Raw genomic sequence first — 21,781 nt, 5'->3', positions numbered from 1 at the left:
TTGAGGCGGCTAAACCACAAACTGTAGACAGAATTCTGCATGCTGAAAACACTTCAATACTGGCCCCTCTGCCAGACATCCCAGATAAAATCACAGTTAATGTTTTACCTCCTGAAAGGATCAAGAAAGTCTGAGGAACAAACAGCTGCAGCAACACAACATTGGTGAGTGGAGAGGGAAGGGCAGGACTTCAGAGCGAGAGGGGAGAGACGCAGCACACCGGGGGGATTGGGGGAGGGCGTGGGAGGGGGGAGTCGGGTGGAACTTGTTTTTATTTTGGTCACGCGGGTATCTTACACACTGCTGTGGTCCCTCCGACCAATGAAACCAGCCGGGTTCCCAGCAGAGGCCCCAATAGCTAAGTACAAAACTTTTCTTTGTGGGACTAGGAGGAGCAGGAATCTGGGCCTCTGACGTCCCCTTCGCACCTGCAGAACTTTGCTGAACCCCCCCCACGCAACTTACCGGAGTCCCGACGGGCAGCCAGCAAGCCACCCGATCTTCACCTGCCGGCAGCCAGCTGCCTGCGTCTTTATGCCCGTTCCCGGCGGGCAGCTGGCTGGCAAAATGTTAATAAGACCCAACCGTTAAAATCAGCCAGGCCTCCCATGGAGACTGAGTGGGAAGCTCGGCAGCTCCATCCAGCTTTCCACCTGGGAGTTAAAATCCACGCAATAGAATAAGGTAATGGATAATACCTTAATTAGGCCACTGTTGGAGTATTGTGTAAAATTCAGGGCATCGTCTTGGAAGGCTATGAAAGCAATGGAATAGGTGCGGAGTAGATACACTGAGATGTTACCAGGGGTGAGGAGTTACAGTTATGAAGAGAGACTTGTGAAGTTAGGGCCTTTTTCACTTGAGCAGAGGGGTGGTTTGATAGAGGTCTTCAAGATCATTAAATTATTTTCATGAGGTAAATCGTGGGAGATTGGAGGGAATTTTAACCCCCACCCCCCCATGATGGGCGAGTGAGGGTCGGGGGAAGGGTTTAAATTAAAAATCACGTAACGCAACCCCAACCCACCCCGCATTTTTTTACGGCATCGTGTTGCGTGGCGTATCTGTGTCTCGCTCTCGAGAGGCGGGACACCACATTATAATATTTAAATCAGGCTCCCACAGTTCAGTTGGGAGCCTAATGTAAATTTAAAACTGGCCGGCCAGCTTTCCCAGGGCTCGGGAAATCCAGCAGCTAAATTAAGAAGGGCGTAGCCCGATCAAGCAGATAAGTGCTTTTTATAGCACTGCTTATGAGCCAGGAGGAGCAGGAGTACTCCCACCAGCACTTCAAACAAATCTTCTGCCACGATCAGCCAACACCCCCCTCCAAACCCGTGATCCTATGCCTTATACCCAGCGATCTTTGCCGACCCCCTTATCCCTTATGACCCACAATCTTTGGCGACCTCCCTTATATCCTGTGATCTTTGCCGACATCCCTTATGCCCCATGATCTTTGCTGAACCCCATTATACCCAACGATCTTTGCTGACCACCCCCCCCATGCCCCGCGATCTTTGCTGACCACCCCCATGGCCTGTGATCTTTCCCAACCCCCTTTATGCCCCGCCTTCTTTGCTGAGCCCCTTTATGCCCCGTGATCTTTGCTGACCCCCCCCACCATGCCCCACAGTCTTTGCCGAACCCCCTTACCCCCCTAACTTTGCCGATTCCTGGGGGCCATCCCCAATGGTCCCCGGCTATGGGCTTCTACTGGAGGCTTTCCTGCCGGCAGCCGGCCAGCCTGTTAATCTGGCCGCGCGGAAAACGGAATAAAAAAATGATAATTTCCTGAGTTCAATTCTGCTGGACCTCCGTGTGTCCGGCATTTCCGAGTTTTCCTCCCACTCCCTCCCCACCTCCCCGTAAATATCGGGGCCATTGTTTCCACTGCTCCCTGAGACAGTAATGAGAAGGGACAAATTTAAGTTAATCACAAAAAAATTAAAGGGGATGTTAGAAAACATTTCTTTAAGCAAAGGGTGGTTAGAATGTGGAATTCTTTGCTACAAGTCAACATTGAAGCCAAGTCCATTAATTTTTTAAAATATGGAATTAGATAGTTGCTTGAAAGAAGAGTAATATTAAAGGGTATGGGGAGCAATAATTGGATTAGACTAGGTGACTCCTGTGGAGATAAACACCAGTGCAGACTCAGTGGGCTGGATAGCTTATTTCCGTGCTGGAACATTCTATAATTCGGCAAAAGTAGATAAAAGAAAGTCACAGGCAAAACCAAACACGTGAGTGACACAGCTGAGGTGTTCATAAGCATCTTCAGGCAGAAGTGCCAAGTGGATAATTCGACTGTCACGATTCAGGATCTTTTGACCATTTTTCCACAGAAAGGATTTATAAAAAAAGACTGAGTTTTAAATTTGGATTTTAGAAAGCATAATGGATTCAGACAGGTAGTTAGGATACTAATGAAGTCATGTTGATTATGTCTTCCCATAGAATGTAAATAATAAACAATCCGTGAGACTGTCTCAGCAATTGAAAAACACAACACACCCACTGAGTTTGAAAGTCTTTGAACCTATTGGCTATGAACAGAGAGAGATAGGGTGGAGACAAAAACAGGGATACTGGCAGCATGTTTTTTGAAACAGAATGCTGTGCAGGCCACATTTTTAAATAAAACTGTACCTCCCAACTCCAAATTCAGGTGAGAATTTTTTTTAAAACTTACCTTTTTGGTGGTGGCCTGCAGTGGTCCCTTTAAGGACCGCTGGTTAGGTCGCATGTAGACATGGTTAGGGCAGCCCAATTTCAGGCCAAGACATGAAGGTTAAGCATGGAGAAGAAGGCCAACCAAACAAGGCCTAGAGACAAACACCATGAACAGAAGGAGCCAGCTGTAGAGGAACCCTTAAACGCTGCTAAAGCCATACCCCAGGCTCTCATAGACAGAATCTTCCTATCAGTAGCCCATCCACATATAGCAACATCAACATCTACATCATAACCACACTGTGCTCAACTACACCCTCACTTACACTGCCTTTAGCTGCAAGTAAAGTACTAAGGATGGCATTCCTGTCACCTGCTGGTGCATTATCCAACATTATTTAAGGGGAGGCTTGATGCATACATGAGGGAAAAGGGAATAGCGGGATACGGGGACAGGGTGGGAAGAGGTAATTAGAGTGGGAAGAGGCTCATGTGGAGTATAAACACCGGCGTAGACCAGTTGGGCCGAATGGCCCGTCTCTGTGCTGTAGATGCTATGCAATGTAATGTGGTGTAAAAATCATACCAAGAATACTCAATGCAATCAAATTTAATTCTCTAAAAGACTCCAGCTCCAGAGCAGAATTAACCCTGAAACGTGCCATACAGTCTATATTGAGCACAATGGAGAGCGGGCCAAATTTCCTACACCCTTTCCCCAGAGAGAGAAAAGAAAAATCAGATACTAACTCAATGAAACAATCAAAATCACTTGCTAATGGCTTTGGCTTAGTGGTAGCATTCCTGCTCCTGAGTCAAAAGGTGCAAGGTTCCAACCCCACTACAGACAGTCCCGGTGAGTGGAGACCGGAGCTCTGGCTCTGAATCCTGGGTTGACATCCATTTATGGGTGTGGGTGGCCCCCTCTCATATGAAGCCCATAAAACCCTCCCGCCATATAGGACTAACTATCGGCTAGTATAAAGATGGTTATGGCCATGGAAGAACCTGTCAGACTGTTAATCAGCCTGCAAATCCTTCCATTGTTTTACAATATTCTCCACAGTGAAGATACAAAAACAACAACTTCCTAATGATCAAGTGTAGGATAGCGCCTTTCCTACCAAGGAACATTATCCCACCTTGTGCAGGATTATAAAAAGTTTGTGGGTGATCATGGGTGAAATTCAATTCAACATTTAAATTGACTCATTAGCAACATTCTGTGCATGAAGAGCAGCATTCGGCCTGTGAGCTCAGGTGCCATTCAAGGCAGTGAATTATAATTATACCCCAGTGGTTCAGTAGCATTTCACAGTTGGCGTCTTCCTTTCCAAACCATTAATTTGTGCTTGTATAGAGCCAGACTTTTTTCTAAATAGCTAATTTACTTAATACCATGAAAATGCTAATTTTATGCAAATGAGGTGTTTGTATCACTCATATTAACATTATCCTACTTAAATATGTATGCAGCCTACCTTTGAAAACATGCACATCACCTATATTTGAATAAATGTAAAAATTGCAGCTAGATTGGAAGTAGGAAATGTGTGTTGTCCTCCATTATAATGCAACATGAGCATCATTAGCCCCAGTAATGCAGCCTGGTTTGCTGATGTTTTTTTTTAATGAAAATGTATTCAGAGGAAGCTTATGAATTTGTAACACGGTGAAACCCTTCTCCAAGCTTTTGTCTCCTCCAGATTCAACTGCTCTAACAGGATTCTGGCCGGCCTCCCATCAGGGCCAAACTAACACATGGACCTATGGGGCCTGTGTCCAGGGGCTCCAGCCAAATATAGGGTCCCCGTGCAATTATAGGGCTTCATGTGAAACTCATCATATCACAGAAAAACTACAATGTATTCTAGCATTTAAAATTGTCAGAAGGGGTCTGAGGCAGAGTCGGCAGATTGAGGGGGTTGTGGAAAAGCCCTTGATGTTCTTGGGGCCCAAGGCCCTAAGAATTCTTAATCCGGCTCTGCCTCTCATCCTTTATAAACTCCAACTTGTTCAAAATTCAGCTGCCCTGCCCTCAGTCCCGCTCAACCATCACTCCCCATCTTCACTGACCTACACTGGCTTCCTGTCCCGCAAAGTGATACATTTAAAATACTGGTACTCATCTTTAAATCCCTCCAAGGACTCACCTCACCCTACCTCAAGAATCTCCTCCAGCCCTATGTTTCCTCCAGAACTCTCCGTTCCTCTAACTCCAGCATCCCACGATCTTCCGCATTTCGGGCCATTATTCTCCCTACCACCGCCCCCCCCCCCCCCCGATTCAGATCCCACCTCTGTTAATATGTTAATACCATGATCTGGTCATTATCTCATTGCTGTTTGTGGGACTTTGCTGTGCGCAAATTGGCTGCCACATTTCCTACATTCAAAAGTACTTGATTAGCTGTAAAGTGTTTTGGGATGTCCTGTGACTGTGAAAGGCACTATAGGCTTAAAGAGCTGGGTCTATTTACACTTGAGCAGCGTAGACTTAGAGGTGACCCGATAGAGGTTTATAAAATAATGAAAGGGCTGCACTGCATGGCTATTGATAGATTATCCCAGTTGACAGATTGCGAAGGACCGGGGACATGCATTTAATCTACGAGAAAGTAGGATTAGACTAGATGTTGGACAGTTCTTCTTTTCCCAGAGTAGTGAGCCTCTGGAATGTGTTGCCAGCTGATGCAGTGGGTGCTGACTCTCTGCATTGCTTTCAAGAGGGACCTAGACTGGTTCCTGACTGGGGCAGAGATTGCATCATATCGAAGATAAGTAGATTAACAGATAACGAACACATGGTCCATGTGAGCTCCTGGTCTGGTTTTGATCGTTTGAGGGAGTCAGAATTTTTTTTCCCTTATTGGCACTGGGTTTTTCTCTGGTTTATGCCTCTCCCAGGAGATTACATGGCTGCCGGGGGGCCAGGAGGGCAGGCAGCAGGAAGTGTCTAGTCATGATGCTCCAGTCATCATGTGTGTGGGGCAGGTTTAATGGACCAGATGGTGTTTTCCTGTCCCTCATTTTCCTACATTTCTTATCTTTCTTTCTTTTTTTTCATTGTCACATTCCTCCCATCCCTGAACAGCTTAAGTAAATATTGCCTTCCTGATGGAGCTGACGAGTGGGTAGCACTGGCAATGGAAGATTACACCTGGTACTCTGGCAAACAAGATGAAATCTATGATCAGAAAGTAGGTGTTGCCATGGAGAATTAGATGGCAGAGGCAATGACCAAGTTCTTACCGAGAGGTTTGTCTTACTTCAGGCAAAATTCTGGCACTCTTGCAGTCTACAAACAAACTGAATTGACTGAGGCAGCAGAAAAGGAGTAGCTTTCTTGTAAATTGGAAAGAAAAATGTCATTATTGTTGACATGTGCCCTGCATGACTGAAGATTGTTTTTCTTTCTTGGAACATGATGCAATGGGACCCAGCTGAGAAAAGCTTTGAGGAAAGCAAAAGCTGAGATAGTGAGCATGTGTATGAAAAGATTGGAGTGTAAGAGTGACAGCAGACAGACGAGTGTGGGAAGCTTTTAGGGGAGGGGGGAGTGTGGCTGCAAGGTTGATGATGGCAACTGACTGACTAAGAGTTTGAACTTTTTGATATCAATCAGTCATTTTAGAAAGAGAAACCCATTCTCAGAAATTAAAATCTGTCAAATCTGTAACTGTCTTGTCTTCTAATTCCCCCAGTCAACCTCCCTGCTGTTGGGAGTGGCTTCACGAGACAAGGAAGGAATCATTGGAAAACAGAGGGTAACGGGAAATCAGGTGGGCTGCAATTCAGGTGCAACACCCTGCAGGCCCAAATTCCCAATGTAAGTTTCTGCCTGCAACAGGAGAGTAAATTCATGAAACATGTGGTAATTTTGAGGCATATGGAAAAATATAATGGACCTTTTTCCTAATCTGTCAAGTAAATAGTTCGTTTCAAAACTTTTCATTTCTTTCTTCTTCAAATACCTCTGCCTGCTCTTGACCGGAGTGAGCTGCCCCGTGGTATACACCACTTCAGCTCCCTCCCCGCCTTCAGTACAAACTTCAGAGTTTATTAGCAGTCCTCTTCCTCTCTTTGGTACCAACCTTCATACCAAACGCTGTTTTTTCAGTAATCCTAACCAATAGACATTTATGGAAAGCAACCAATCCAAATTGGTGGAACATAGGAACAGGAGTAGCCCATTCAGCCTCTTGGACCTGCTCCGCCATTCAATTAGATCATGGCTGATCTGTATCTCAACTCCATTTTCCTGCCTTTACTCCATATCCCTTGATACCCTTACCTAACAAAAATCTAATTCAGTCTTGAAAATTCCAATTGGCCCAGCATCCACAGCCTTTTGGGGGAAAAAGTTCTAAACTTCTACTACCCTTTGTGTGAAAAAGTGCTTCCTGATTCTGTTCCTGAATGGCTTAGCTCTAATTTTAAGATGATGTCACCTTGTTCTTGTTCTACATCAGTGGAGTAGTTTCTCGGTATCTACCCTGTAAAATCCTTCTAACATTTTAAACGCCTCATTCAGATCAACACTCTATCTCCTAAACTCAAGGCAATACACGCCAAGTTTATGCAACCTGTCCTCATAATTTAACCTTCTAAGCCCCGGTATCATTCTGGTGAATCTGCACTGTATCCCCTCCTAGGCCACTATATCCTTCTTGAGGTGCGGTGCCCAAAACTGAATGCTGTACTCCACATGGGGTCTAACCAGAGCTCTGTGCAACTGAAGTGTAGTTTCCTCCCCTTTGTGTTCCAGCCCCCTTGAGATAAAGACCAACGTTCCATTAACCTTTTTGATTATTGTTTGTACCTGTCTACTGGCTTTAAATGACTTGTTTACCTGGACACCCAAATCTCTTTGCTCCTCTAGAGTCCCTAGTTTCTCACCATTTAGAAAATACTCTGATTTATCTTTCTTGAGTTCGAAGTGGATGACCTCACACTTGCCCAAATTGGAAATGCAACATGTAATTCCACTGCTCAAAACAAAAGTCACTCCTGGGATCAAACTGTAATGTAAGCCCTTATCAAGGTGAGGGATGTTAGTGTTGTGGAATGGGCCTCTTCCCATTTCAGGCACCCCAGCATCAGCTTCAAGCACTCCCAGGTCAGGTATAGTATGGCCAGATACAGAGTGAAGCTCCCTTTGGTCTGACCCAATAAAACGCATCAATCTGACATCAGAAAATTGCAGAACCTTTGTGGAATTCTTCCTACTTCCAACACCAGCCATCCTTAGGCCTGTCTGTGCGATTTTGCCAATTGGTGTCAAATTATGGGCAATTTTGTACAGTAGGTTCAGGCCCACTCGGAACTGAATTCTGACTCCCCAAATTGGTATCACAGAAGAGATTTTCAGGATGGGCTGGATTTGAACCTAGGCCCCAGATGAAAGACCAGTGTCTAACCCACTATTATTAAATAATTCTGTAACTAGTGGTATATAAGTTGTTTTGCTGTCCATAAATAAGAGGTTTTTATGTTGGAGAACTAGCAGCTATTTGCAAGTGACGCGCAGTGAAGTAGAAGAAGGAGAACGACAGAGGGACCTGGTACACAGAAGAAATAGGAGATTCACAACTCATGGCGGGTACTAGAGGGGGGTCTTCCAAAATAGGATAATTTAACCTGGGCATGGTGGAAGAACAGTTCTGCAATGATTCAACAGCTGCTCATCTCTTGAATAGGGAGCTACCTACTCTGTATGGCAAGGGTCTCCAAACTGCAACCCATGAGATACATGTAGCACCCAAGCGCTGGCAATCTGGCCTTCAAAGCCCAGGCACCTCAATCCTATCTGGGTTTATATTGCTGGTTTGTCCTGTTTGTATTCTGTGTGCCTGGAGGCTTGGAATGGGCTGTTCTTGGCGCTGTTGGTGGATAAATCCTCAATTAGAACACCCAGATCTGTTAGTGTCAACAAGTTGGGATATTTGGGAATTAATGGGAATAGGAATTTAAACTTTGTAAATGGCCCCTGAGACTCCATGGTACAAATCAATGGGCCCTCAAAGACATAAAGCTTGGAGACACCAGATGTTATCAGCAAATAGGTCACTTTCACCAGGTCATTGACGAAGCAGGTTGATGGTGACGATCCGGATTCTTTCCCCTCAGTCTGGTTCAGTAAAAACTGAAGTCGAATACATTTTAAAGTTCATCACAACTTTAATAGCAGGGTTCTTAGTCTGCAGCATTGATTTGGACTCCTGATAGAGTCCCTCTATGCTGGCAGAGCAAGAACAAAAACATACAGAAATCCACACGTTTTTATACAAATCAATAGGGTTGGAACATACTTAACGAGGGTCAACACCAATCATAAGCCGGGCATAGGTTGCCATGCGAGGTTACATTATTTCCGGCCAATCATAAATCGTCCATGTGCTGATCATGTTGCTGTTAGACATCAAAGGGGATACTTCCTCACCTTCCAACTTGGAATGTTCTTCCCTGTCCCTTCTGTTCCTTATCTCCCAACCTGGAATGTCTTTCAACTTTGGCTAAGCTCGTTACCTATATTGATCTGCCATAAACATGGAGACATTCAGACCAGTCCTTGAATCACATCAAAGACTCTACATTGCTAAGACCATGCAAACCTGCTGACTACGCAAACATATGGCCCAGCAGGAGGCCAGGCCACCTGTACCAATCTCAGTTACTAACTAATTAACCCTTTCTAACCATTTTGCATTCTGCTTCTTTGCCACGTAGACATTTTAATATTTTACTGAAAACTGACCACGTAGGGATTCTCAATGGCGAAGGTGTTTCCCCGCGGGAGGTCTGCATGGACTCTGTGGTAATGACCAGTGTTAAACTGGTACTGCCAAGTAGAAGGTCAAGTTACCAATAGTGGTAATACAGTGACTACCAGCGGGGAGGGGAATTTCACTCAATTGCAGCAGCCAGGTCTTAACAGGAGAGCACTGAGAATTCTGATACAAAGAAAAGTAAAGAATCACAAATTCTGGAAGTACAGGGCAGGCCAGTCAATGTCTGTAAAGAGTAAGGACCATTTAACGTTGAGAGTGTAATCCTTCATCAGACTAAGAATTCTGAGTCGGAGAAACATCATCGCAGCTATAAGAAGTAGCAGAAAAAATAGTTCTGTTTCTCAGTCATGCCAACATGTAAACCAGGTATGGCCCCTGTGCCCCACCTTGTCTGACTTGGTAACACTCTCACCTCTAGGTCAGAGGTTGTGGGTTCAAGCACCATTCCAGGACATGAGCAAATAAGGTACAATTTTAACCCAGCCTGCCGCGGGGGGGGGGGGGGGGCGGAGCAAGAGGGGGGCTCAAATCGGGTTTGGGAACTTTCTGAACTGTTTACGTGCAAGCCATTTTAACTGGCTATTTTCTTCTGGTTTCGGGACAATTACAGAGGCAAAGATTTGGTCCAATGACCTCATTCCAATGTGCAGGCGATTTTAACTCCGGGTTGACTAAGATCCGCAGTCACAGACCTCCCCCCCCCCCCCACCCTCAGCGAAAGCTGGCAGTAGGCAGGATTGTGGTCAGAAGAGGCCCAGGTAAGTTTCGGCCGGGAGTCAGTGAGGGGAAATTGAAATGAGGCCCAGGAGTTAAAATTGCCCGGGTTTCACGCTCCGGAGAACCGGACAGATCACCGCACTCCTGATTCCCACTCCAGGTTAAAATTAGTGCTCAAGGCTGACACTCCAGTGCAGTACTGAGGGAATGCTGCACTGTTGGAGGTGCAGTCTTTCAGATGAGACGTTAAAACGAGTCTGCCCTCTTAGGTGGATGTAAAAGATCCCATAGCACTATTCAAAGAAGAGCAGGAGAGTTCTCCCAGGTGTCTGGCCAACATTCTCCCTCAACCAGCATCACTAAAACAGATTATCTCATTGCTCTTTGTGGGACCTTGATGTGCACAAGTTGGCTGCTGTTTGCCTACAAAACAACAGTGACTACACTTAAAAAGGTACTTCATTGGCTGTGAAGTGCTTTGGGATATCCTGAGGATGTGAAAGGAGCTATAAAAATGCAAGTCTTCCCCTGAGTGAGACAGACTTCCATTAATCATTTCTCCAAATACTGTTGTTTGCGGTTTCTAAAGTCACAAAGTTCCTCACAACGAGAAGTCAGGCATAATGGTTATTGTGCACGCATTGGTCTCACTCACCATCTGAATTTATAGGAAGTTGTGCTTTCAAATATAAAATAAAGGTATCGGCACACAGATCTACATCAAGCCTACACCCACTATTTTCATTGTGTTACATGCTTCATAAGGAAAAGTCAGAGTCGCTGTTAAATTTCCAGATTACATCATTTCAAAGCACACTAAAGACTCCACTTCTTTTAAACAAATGTGTTTACTCACAGAATGATGCTGTTCCATCGACCAGCACCAATCTTCTCTCCAGCAACTCATCCAAATGGGCATTCTTCACCTGTAAGCCTGGGCGGTGTGTATCAGCTGGCTATTTGACCACAGGGGCATCGCAGCCAAGCCTGGACATAACGATCACGTAAGCAAGTGTTCCAGCGGGAGTCACTGCATTGTGGTCGAGAAAAGAAAGGACTTGCATTTCCATAGAGCCTTTCCTCAGGATGTCCCCAAAGCTCTTTACAGCCAATGAAGTACTTTTGAAGTGTATTCACTGTTGCGATGTAGGAAACACAGCAGCCAATTTGCAGGGTCACACAAATAACAACGAGATAAATGATCAGCTGATCTGTTTTAGTGATGTTGGTTGAGGGGAAAATGTTGGCCAGGACACCGGAGAGAATTCCCCTGCTCTTCTTCAATTCGTGCTGTGGGATCTTTTACATCCACCTGAGAGGGCAGACGGGGCCTCGGTTTAACGTTTCATCCGAAATTATACAGGACAATAATGGTAGATGATTCAATTCTGTTTCTGGTGACAAACCATGAAATGTTGATGTCCAGTCCAGAGAGATTTGGGTGTCCTGGTACAAGAAACACAAAAAGTTAGCATGCAGGTACTGCAAGCAATTAGGAAGGCAAATGGCATGTTGGCCTTCATTGCAAGAGGGTTGGAGTACAAGAGTAAGGAAGTCTTACTACAATTGTACAGGGCTTTGGTGAGACATCATCTGGAGTACTGTGTACAGTTTTGGTCTCCTTATCTAAGGAAGGATATACTTGCTTTAGAGGCTGTGTAATGAAGGTTCACTAGATTAATTCCTGGGATGAGAGGTTGAGTAGAATGGGCCTATACTCTCTGGAGTTTAGAAGAATGAGAGGTGATCTCATTGAAACATGTAAGATTCTGAGGGGGTTTCACAGGGTAGAGGCTGAGAGGTTGTTTCCCCTGGCTGAAGAGTCTAGAACTAGGGGGCATAGTCTCAGGATAAGGGGTCGGCCATTTAAGACTGAGAGGAGGAGGAATTTTTTTCACTCATAGGGTTGTGAATCTTTAGAATTCTCTACCCCAGATGGCTGTGGATGCTCAGTTGTTGAGTATGTTCAAGGTTGAGATCAATAGATTTTTGGACTCTGGGGGAATCAAGGGATATGGGGATCAGGCGGGAAAGTGGAGTTGAGGTCGAAGATCATCCATGATCTTATTGAACGGCGGAGCAGGCTCGAGGGGCCGTATGGCCTACTCCTGCTCCTATTTCTTATGTTTTAATGTTCTTATGTAAAACATGCAACCTCACATTTATATATGCAACAGAATCCTGTATCTATGGTGCTTTTAATCAGATATTTTTGAAAAAGTTGCACATTGTCGATGAATGTAGCATTCTCTGACTACATTCCCCTGCCAACAGACGGCTTGACCCCGTTTTATCTCTTGTTTTGTTAAACCTGCACTGAGAGTTTTTTTATAGTCTTTTTTCATGTTTCTTGCCTAAGTGTGAATAGATAAAGAAAGGAGTTGGTGATATGTTTTCCCTTAGTAGGGTTTACTGGGGAGATTGTATTCATCAGCCAGGTTATATGGTTTCACTTTTGGTTGCATGCTGACTAATTGTGAACAGATTGGATCGGAAGTACCTTTTTGAAGTAGCTGGTCCTGTGAAGTGGATGCTTTGATCATCAAGAGTGTGAAACCTATCTGTGTCCTTCTTGGAGAAAGGCTTCAGATGGTCAAACTCAGTCGGAGATTGTTAACTAAAAAAAGATATAAAAATGGAAGAACTTCCATAGAACTTCCATTTCCAGTGGTGTATGAGGTCTCTGTCTCTGTCTCAGTCTCCAGTTGTATTCCAGTTCACTCTACATCTGTCTCAGTCTCCAGCTGTATTCCAGTTCACTCTACATCTGTCTCAGTCTCCAGTTGTACTCCAGTTCACTCTACATCTGTCTCAGTCTCCAGTTGTATTCCAGTTCACTCTACATCTGTCTCAGTCTCCAGTTGTATTCCAGTTCACTCTACATCTGTCTCAGTCTCCAGTTGTATTCCAGTTCACTCTGTCTCTGTCTCAGTCTCCAGTTGTACTCCAGTTCACTCTACATCTGTCTCAGTCTCCAGTTGTATTCCAGTTCACTCTACATCTGTCTCAGTCTCCAGTTGTATTCCAGTTCACTCTACATCTGTCTCAGTCTCCAGTTGTATTCCAGTTCACTCTGTCTCTGTCTCAGTCTCCAGTTGTATTCCAGTTCACTCTGTCTCTGTCTCAGTCTCCAGTTGTATTCCAGTTCACTCTACATCTGTCTCAGTCTCCAGTTGTATTCCAGTTCACTCTACATCTGTCTCAGTCTCCAGTTGTATTCCAGTTCACTCTGCATTTGTCTCAGTCTCCAGTTGTATTCCAGTTCACTCTGCATTTGTCTCAGTCTCCAGTTGTATTCCAGTTCACTCTGTCTCTGTCTCAGTCTCCAGTTGTACTCCAGTTCACTCTACATCTGTCTCAGTCTCCAGTTGTATTCCAGTTCACTCTGCATTTGTCTCAGTCTCCAGTTGTACTCCAGTTCACTCTACATCTGTCTCAGTCTCCAGTTGTACTCCAGTTCACTCTGTCTCTGTCTCAGTCTCCAGTTGTACTCCAGTTCACTCTACATCTGTCTCAGTCTCCAGTTGTATTCCAGTTCACTCTGTCTCTGTCTCAGTCTCCAGTTGTATTCCAGTTCACTCTACATCTGTCTCAGTCTCCAGTTGTATTCCAGTTCACTCTGCATTTGTCTCAGTCTCCAGTTGTATTCCAGTTCACTCTGTCTCTGTCTCAGTCTCCAGTTGTACTCCAGTTCACTCTACATCTGTCTCAGTCTCCAGTTGTATTCCAGTTCACTCTGCATTTGTCTCAGTCTCCAGTTGTATTCCAGTTCACTCTGTCTCTGTCTCAGTCTCCAGTTGTATTCCAGTTCACTCTACATCTGTCTCAGTCTCCAGTTGTATTCCAGTTCACTCTACATCTGTCTCAGTCTCCAGTTGTATTCCAGTTCACTCTGCATTTGTCTCAGTCTCCAGTTGTATTCCAGTTCACTCTGTCTCTGTCTCAGTCTCCAGTTGTATTCCAGTTCACTCTGTCTCTGTCTCAGTCTCCAGTTGTACTCCAGTTCACTCTACATCTGTCTCAGTCTCCAGTTGTATTCCAGTTCACTCTGTCTCTGTCTCAGTCTCCAGTTGTACTCCAGTTCACTCTACATCTGTCTCAGTCTCCAGTTGTACTCCAGTTCACTCTACATCTGTCTCAGTCTCCAGTTGAGCTAAAAATAAAATAAATCGGATTCCCGACCCTAACCCGCCTCCACTCCCAGTTTTAACGGAGACGGGCGACTAATCTGCTCTCCGGAGGCGGGTCCATCCTTAAAATATTTTAAAGAGGCTGCTTGCCTCGAATTTACCCTGCATTACCCAGTTAACTCCCGGGGACTGGGTTTTCTGGGCTTCGGGAAACCTAGCAGCCGAAGGAGGCGAGAACAGCTGAATGGAACAGTTAAGAGCCTTTCCAACACTGCTTGTGGGCCAGGAGAAGCAAGTGTGCTTCCCCCAACCCACCAAGCTTACCTGCTTCCATCCCCGCGATCGGACTCCTGATGTCCGACCCTCCCCATGCTCGAAGTCCAACTCCCACCCCCACAACCTCCTCCCAACATCAGACACCCATCGATCTCCTCCCGAGATCAGACCCACCCTCCTGATCTCCTTCCAACATCAGACACCCACCACCCGACCCCGATCTCAAATGACATCAGACCCCACCCCCGATCTCCACACCCCGGCCAGTGATCTTCTCCCCAACCCTCCCCCGCTGATATCTTCCTCGACTCCCATCCCGATGACCTCCCTGACCCCACACCCGATGTCCTCCCTGGCCCCCACCCCAACGTCCTCCCTGTCTCCCCTCCTCCGATGTCCTCCCTGGCCCACCCCCCACTGATGTCGTCCCTGCCCATCCCCCACCCATGTCCTCCCTGGCCCCTCCCGCCACTGCCCTCCCCAGCCCCCCCCCCACCCCCGACGTCCTCTACTACCCACAAACCCACCCTCCCTCCGATCCCTGGCTGCGGCCTGCTGCCAAAGGCCTTCCTGACCGATGGCCAGCCAGCTTCTCAATCTGGCTGGCTGTGGGCAGGACATCAATTTGAGGTCAGGATGTCCGGGAAATTGTCAGGACATCCGACAAGCAGCCCGCTTGATTGGCACCCCATCCACTACACTAAACATTCACTCCCTTCGCCACTGGCACACCGGGGCTGCAGTGTGTACCATCCACAGGATGCACTGCAGCAACTCGCCAAGGCTTCTTCGACAGCACCTCCCAAACACACGACCTCTAACACCTAGAAGGACAAAGGCAGCAGGCACATGGGAACACCACCACCTGCACGTTCCCCTCCAAGTCACACACCATCCCGACTTGGTAATATATCACCGTTCCTTCATTGTCGCTGGGTCAAAATCCTGGAACTCCCTTCCTAACAGCACTGTGGGAGAACCTTCACCACACAGACTGCAGTGGTTCAAGAAGGCGGCTCACCACCACCTTCTCGAGGGCAATTAGGGATGGGCAATAAATGCTGGCCTTGTAAGCGATGCCCACATCCCATGAACGAATAAAAATAAAGAAATCCATACTTCAGGGTTTTCCATTCACAAAACCTCTCCCCCACTCTCTTTCCACCTCAGAGTTATTCTCAGGGCCACTGTCTCTATCTCAGTCTTTGTCTCTGTCTCTAGTTGGGCTATAGTTTGTATTGCCATTGCCAGCAGTGTCTGATGTCTCAGTCTTAGTCTCCAGTTCACTCCACCTCTACCTCTGTTTCACTTTCCAATTGGACTCCAGTCTCTGTCTCAGTCTCTAACTGGAGGGGCACCAGGATGAAGCATTAGAGAGGAGATATGAGGTGCACAGAGGACTGGGAGAGACAAACAGCATTAGAATAAATAGTAGTTCAGAGATAGGTGGGATCAGGCAGGGGGAAAATGCTTTGCAGACTAAGATGAGTTCGGAGTGCATTTGCATAAATGCTCGGAGCATGGTAAATAAGGTTGGTGAGCTGCAGGCACAAGTAGCCACATGGGATTATGATACTGTGGCAATAATGGAGACTTAGCTCAAACAAGGGGAGGAAATAGAAAGTTCAGAGTGAAAAAGGAAATAAGAGGGGCAAAGAGGGAGTATGAGAATAGACTGGCAGCTAACATAAAAGGGAATCCAAAAGTCTTCTATAGGCATGTAAACAGTAAACGGGTAGTAAGAGGAGGGGTGGGGCTGTTTAGGGACCAAAAAGGAAATCTACTCATGGAGGCAAAACAGAGAGGGTCGATGAGGGCAATGTAGTTGATGTGGTGTATATGGACTTCCAAAAAGTGCCGCATAATAGGCTTGTCATCAAGATTGAAGTCCATGGAATAAAAGGGGCAGTAGCAGCATGGATACAGAATTGGCTAAGTAACAGGAAACAGAGAGTAGTGGTGAACGATTGTTTCTCGGACTGGAGGAAGGTGTACAGTGGTGTTCCCCAGGGGTCGGTGCTGGGACCACTGCTTTTCTTGATATATATTAATGACTCGGACTTGGATGTACAGGGCACAATTTACAAATTTGCATATGACACAAACCTTGGGAGTGTAATGAACCGTGAGGAGGATAGTGATAGACTTCAAGAGGATATAGACAGGCTGGTGGCCAGGGCGGACGTGTGGCAGATGAAATTTAACCCAGAAAAATGCGAGGTGATAAATTTCGGTAGGCAGAATGAGGAGAGGTAATATAAACTAAAGGACATAATTCTAAAAGGGGTAAAGGAACAGAGAGATCTTGGGGTCTATGTACATAAATCGCTGGAGGTGGCGGGGCAAATTGAGAAAGCGGTTAAAAAAGCCTACAGGATCCTGGGCTTTATAAGTAGAGGCTTGGAGTACAAAAGCAAGGAAGTCATGATAGAATCATAGAATCATAGAATCATAGAAGTTACAACATGGAAACAGGCCCTTCGGCCCAACATGTCCATGTCGCCCAGTTTATACCACTAAGCTAGTCCCAATTGCCTGCACTTGGCCCATATCCCTCGATACCCATCTTCCCCATGTAACTGTCCAAATGCTTTTTAAAAGACAAAATTGTACCCGCCTCTACTACTGCCTCTGGCAGCTCGTTCCAGACACTCACCACCCTTTGAGTGAAAAAATTGCCCCTCTGGATCCTTTTGTATCTCTCCCCTCTCACCTTAAATCTGTGCCCCCTCGTTATAGACTCCCCTACCTTTGGGAAAAGATTTTGACTATCGACCTTATCTATGCCCCTCATTATTTTATAGACTTCTATAAGATCACCCCTTAACCTCCTACTCTCCAGGGAATAAAGTCCCAGTCTGTCTAACCTCTCCCTGTAAGTCAAACCATCAAGTCCCGGTAGCATCCTAGTAAATCTTTTCTGCACTCTTTCTAGTTTAATAATATCCTTTCTATAATAGGGTGACCAGAACTGTACACAGTACTCCAAGTGTGGCCTCACCAATGCCCTGTACAACTTCAACAAGACATCCCAACTCCTGCATTCAATGTTCTGACCAATGAAACCAAGCATGCTGAATGCCTTCTTCACCACCCTATCCACCTGTGACTCCACTTTCAAGGAGCTATGAATCTGTACTCCTAGATCTCTTTGTTCTATAACTCTCCCCAATGCCCTACCATTAACGGAGTAGGTCCTGGCCCGATTCGATCTACCAAAATGCATCACCTCACATTTATCTAAATTAAACTCCATCTGCCATTCATCGGCCCACTGGCCCAATTTATCAAGATCCCGTTGCAATCCTAGATAACCTTCTTCACTGTCCACAATGCCACCAATCTTGGTGTCATCTGCAAACTTACTAACCATGCCTCCTAAATTCTCATCCAAATCATTAATATAAATAACAAATAACAGCAGACCCAGCACCGATCCCTGAGGCACACCGCTGGACACAGGCATCCAGTTTGAAAAACAACCCTCGACAACCACCCTCTGTCTTCTGTCGTCAAGCCAATTTTGTATCCAATTGGCTACCTCACCTTGGATCCCATGAGATTTAACCTTATGTAACAACCTACCATGCGGTACCTTGTCAAATGCTTTGCTGAAGTCCATGTAGACCACGTCTACTGCACAGCCCTCATCTATCTTCTTGGTTACCCCTTCAAAAAACTCAATCAAATTCGTGAGACATGATTTTCCTCTCACAAAACCATGCTGACTGTTCCTAATTAGTCCCTGCCTCTCCAAATGCCTGTAGATCCTGTCCCTCAGAATACCCTCTAACAACTTACCCACTACAGATGTCAGGCTCACTGGTCTGTAGTTCCCAGGCTTTTCCCTGCCGCCCTTCTTAAACAAGGGCACAACATTTGCTACCCTCCAATCTTCAGGCACCTCACCTGTAGCGGTGGATGATTCAAATATCTCTGCTAGGGGACCCGCAATTTCCTCCCTAACCTCCCATAACGTCCTGGGATACATTTCATCAGGTCCCGGAGATTTATCTACCTTGATGCGCGTTAAGACTTCCAGCACCTCCCTCTCTGTAATATGTACACTCCTCAAGACATCACTATTTATTTCCCCAAGTTCCCTAACATCCATGATGAACCTTTATAAAACACTGGTTCGACCACAGCTGGAGTATTGTGTCTAGTTCTGGGCACCACACTTTAGGAAAGATGTGAAGTCCTTAGAAAGGGTGCAGAAGAGATTTACTAGAATGATTCCAAGGATGAGGGACTTTAATTACGTGGATAGACTGGAGAAGCTGGGGTTGTTCTCCTTGGAACAGAGAAGGTTGAGAGGAGATTTGATAGAGGTATTCAAAATCATGAAGGGTCTAGACAGAGTAGATAGAGAGAAACTGTTCCCATTGGCAGAAGGGTCAAGAGCCAGAGGAAATAGATTTAAGGTGATTGGTGAAAGAACCAAAGGTGAAGTGAGGAAAAGCTTTTTTACACAGCAAGTGGTTATGATCTGGAATGCACTGCCCGAGGGGGTGGTGGAGGCAGATTCAATCATGGCCTTCAAAGGGGAACTGGATAAGTACTTGAAAGGAAAAAATTTGCAGGACTACGGGAATAGGGCGGGGGAGTGGGACTAGCTGGATTACTCTTGCATAGAGCCGGCTACAATGTATTCAGCAAACATAGGGAACGAAACAAAGTAGGAGGGTGGCAGTATTGATCAAAGATACTGTTACAGCACTAAAAAGGAGTGATGTACTTGAGCATTCAAAGACAGAATCTATCTGGTTGGAATTAAGGAATAATGAAGGAATTATTACGCTGCTGGGTGTATATTATAGGCCACCACCAGGTGGGAGGAAATAGAGGAGCAAATTTTCAGGCAAATTCAAGAAAGATGCAAGAACTTTAGAGTACTGATAATGGGGAACTTCAATTATCCTAATTTTTGACAGGGAAAATAATAGTGTAAAGGGCAAAGAGGGGGAGGAATTCCTGAAATACATACAAGTTTCTTGGTCAGTATGTTTCCAGCCTAACGAGAAAGGAAGGAGTGCTGGATCTAGTTCTAGGGAATGAAGTGGAGCAAGTGGAGCATATTTCAGTGGGGGAGCATTTGGGAAACAGTGATCACAATATCATTAGGTTTAGAGTAATTATGGAAAAGGACAAGGAAAAATCAAATGTGAAAATACTCAAGTAGAAGAGAGCTAATTTCAGTGAGTTAAAAAGGGATCTGCCCCAGGTGGATTGGAATCAAAGATTAGCAGGTAAAACAGTAAATGAGCAATGGGAGGCCTTCAAAGAGGAGATAGTTCGGGTACAGACTAGGCACATTCCCACAAGAGGGAAAAGAATGGCTGGAGCTCCCTGGATGACTAAAGATACAGAGATTAACAGGAAACAGAAAAAGGAGGCTTATGATAAATGACGTGTTCATATTCAGTAGAGAACCAAGCTGAATACAAAAAGTACAGAGGAGAACTGAAAAAGGAAATAAGAGGGGAAAAATGAGTGAATGGGAATAGAGTGGGTAACATAAAAGGGAACCAAAACATCTTCTATAAACATATAAATAGTAAAAGGGTTGTCAAAGGAAGGGTGGGGCCAATTAGGGACCAAAAAAGAGATCTTCTTGTGGAGGCAGAGGGCATGGCTGAGGTACTGAATGAATACTTCGCATCTATCTTCACGAAAGAGGAGATTGCTGCCAATGTAGCAGTAAAGGAGGAGGTAGAAATTGGATAGAATAAAAATAGATAAAGAGGAGGTACTTAAAAGGCTGGCAGCTCAAAGTTGAAAAGTCATCTGGTCCAGATGGGATGCATCCTCAGTCACTGAGGGAAGTTAGGGTGGAAATTGCGGAGGCTCTGGCCACAATCGTCCAATCCTCCTGAGATGCTGGAATGGTGCCAGAGGATTGCAAATGTTACACCCCTGTTCAAAACATGAGAGAGGGATAAACCTGGCAATTACAGGCCAGTCAGCCTAATGTTGGTGGTGGAGAAACTTTTAGAGACCATAATCCTGGACAAAATTAATTGGCACTTGGAAAAATATGGGTTAATAAAGTAAAGCCAGCACGGATTTATTAAAGGCAAATCGTGTTTGATTAACTTGATTGAGTTCTTTGATGAAGTAACAGAGAGGGTTGATGAGGGTCGTGCGGTTGATGTTGTGTATCTGGACTTTCAAAAGGCGTTTGATAAAGTACCACATAATAGACTTGTTAGCAAAATTGAAGCCCATGGGATTAAAGGGGCAATGGCTGCGTGGATATAAAATTGGCCAAGGGATAGAAAGCAGAGAATAGTGGTGAGCGGTTGTTTTTCAGACTGGACAGAAGTATACAGTGGTGTCCCAAGGCTTTGGTATTGGGACCTCTGCTCTTTTTGATATATATTAATGATATGGAATTGAGTATAAAGGGCACAATTTCAAAGTTTGCAGATGACAAGAAACTCAGAAATGTAATAAACAGTGAGGGGGATAGTAAAAGACTTCAGGAGGACATAGACAGACTGGTGAAATGGGCAGACACATGGCAGATGAAATTTAATGCAGAGAACTGTGAAGTGATTCATTTTGGTAGGAAGAATGAGGAGAGGCAATATAAACTAAATGGTACAATTTTAAAGAAGGTGCGGGAACAGAGAGACCTCGGGGTGCACATACACAAATCTTTGAAGGTGGCAAGCAAGTTGAGAAGGCTGTTAAAAAAATATACAGGATCCTTGGCTTTATAAATAGAGGCATAGAGTACAAAAGCAAGGAAATTATGCTCAACCTTTATAAAACATAGGAGTATTGTGTTCAATTCTGGGCACCACACTTAAGGAAGGATGTCAAGGCCTTAGAGACGGCACAGAGGAGATTTACTAGAATGGTACCAGGGATGTGGGACTTATGTGGAGAGGCTCGAGAAGCTGGGATTGTTCTCCTTAGAGCAGAGAAGGTTAAGAGGAGGTTTGATAGAGGTGTTCAAAATCATGAAGGGATTTGATAGAGTAAATAAAGAGAAGCTGTTTCCAGTGGCAGAAGGGACAAAGATTTAAGGTAATTGGCAAAAGAACCGGAGGCAACATGAGGAAAACATTTTTTACCCAGCAAGTTATTATGATCTGGAATGCACTGCCTGAAAACATGGTGGAAACAGATTCAATAATAACTTTCAAAAGTAAACAATTTTACAACACCAAGTTATAGTCCAGC

General features: G+C 45.2%; 1 long non-coding RNA gene across 1 annotated transcript in view; it reads left to right on the top strand.

Annotated features, from left to right (window-relative positions):
• The window catches only part of LOC137320564 (uncharacterized), a 41,065-nt gene continuing 19,284 nt past the window's right edge, over nucleotides 1–21,781 (top strand). The window contains exons 1-2 of the long non-coding RNA XR_010962585.1: nucleotides 1–164; nucleotides 6,381–6,505. This is a non-coding gene — a long non-coding RNA (uncharacterized lncRNA). The remainder of the gene's footprint in view (nucleotides 165–6,380; nucleotides 6,506–21,781) is intronic.

The sequence above is a fragment of the Heptranchias perlo genome, chromosome 4 (assembly GCF_035084215.1).
Source record: "Heptranchias perlo isolate sHepPer1 chromosome 4, sHepPer1.hap1, whole genome shotgun sequence".
NCBI lineage: Eukaryota > Metazoa > Chordata > Chondrichthyes > Hexanchiformes > Hexanchidae > Heptranchias > Heptranchias perlo.
This window is presented reverse-complemented; position numbering and strand designations above follow the sequence as displayed.